Genomic DNA, 1,014 nt, shown 5'->3' with positions numbered 1-1,014 from the left:
CAGACCGGGCGTTGTGAGTGTTTATTGAGCGAAAAACACCTAAAGCTTAACGAGGCTCCGGCAGGGGATGGTGGCGAACCCTGCTGTACTCTTCCACCACAACTTTCTCTCACTCTTACTTCCTGTTTCTGTTGAGCCTGTATTTCAAAGGGCCAGCCTTGTCACACTCTATGTCACGCTGAATATCCCCGAGAACTACGTTAAGAGTACACGTGTCTGTGGAGTGCTCAGCCACTTGCACGTTAATTTCACGAGCAGGCTGTTCCGTTGATCGGATCAACTGGAACCCTCGACGTCGTAAGCGACAGAGTGCCAACAACAACAAATTAGCAGGTGAAGCGACAATACTGAATACTTGAATACTTGTTTGTTGACTCTTCCAGTAATATCATGAAATGACTTACTCACTGAGAAAAACAATGAACTGTCCAAACATATTTAGACGATGGCTGGGCGTAAGGACAATCCCACGTCATCGTAAACGCTATCCCCATGTTTTTTTCTTTGTTGTAAGCAATAATCTTCAGTGAGCGTTTCCGTTGCTATTCTGAGATATCATCAGTGATGTGAAACTGAGGGAAAGACTTCAGGAATCAACCGAGAAGATAACATTTTCGCCAGATAGTGGTTTCCATTTCCTTTTGCTCTTCTAAACAATTTGTTTTCTGGCAGCAATTTATATTTTATTTTATTTTATTTTATTTTACTTTTTACTGTGCAGTCAAGCTTGCGCCTATGCACGAGCGTGGCTTCGTGACTGAAAAGCTTCCAGCTTGCTCTCCTTGCATGTGGTCTGAGGTTCGATCCCATGGTCAGCATCTTGGACAATGCCTTCTATTATAGCGTCGAGTCAACCACTGCCTTAGCGCGGAAGCCCGACATCTATCTATCTATCTATCTATCTATCTATCTATCTATCTATCTATCTATCTATCTATCTATCTATCTATCTAGCTAGCTAGCTAGCTATGTATGTATGTATTATGTATGTGTGTGTGTGTGTGTGTGTGTGTG

Source organism: Octopus bimaculoides, chromosome 22 (assembly GCF_001194135.2).
Source record: "Octopus bimaculoides isolate UCB-OBI-ISO-001 chromosome 22, ASM119413v2, whole genome shotgun sequence".
Taxonomy (NCBI): Eukaryota; Metazoa; Mollusca; class Cephalopoda; order Octopoda; family Octopodidae; genus Octopus; species Octopus bimaculoides.
Note: the sequence above shows the minus strand (reverse complement) of the source record.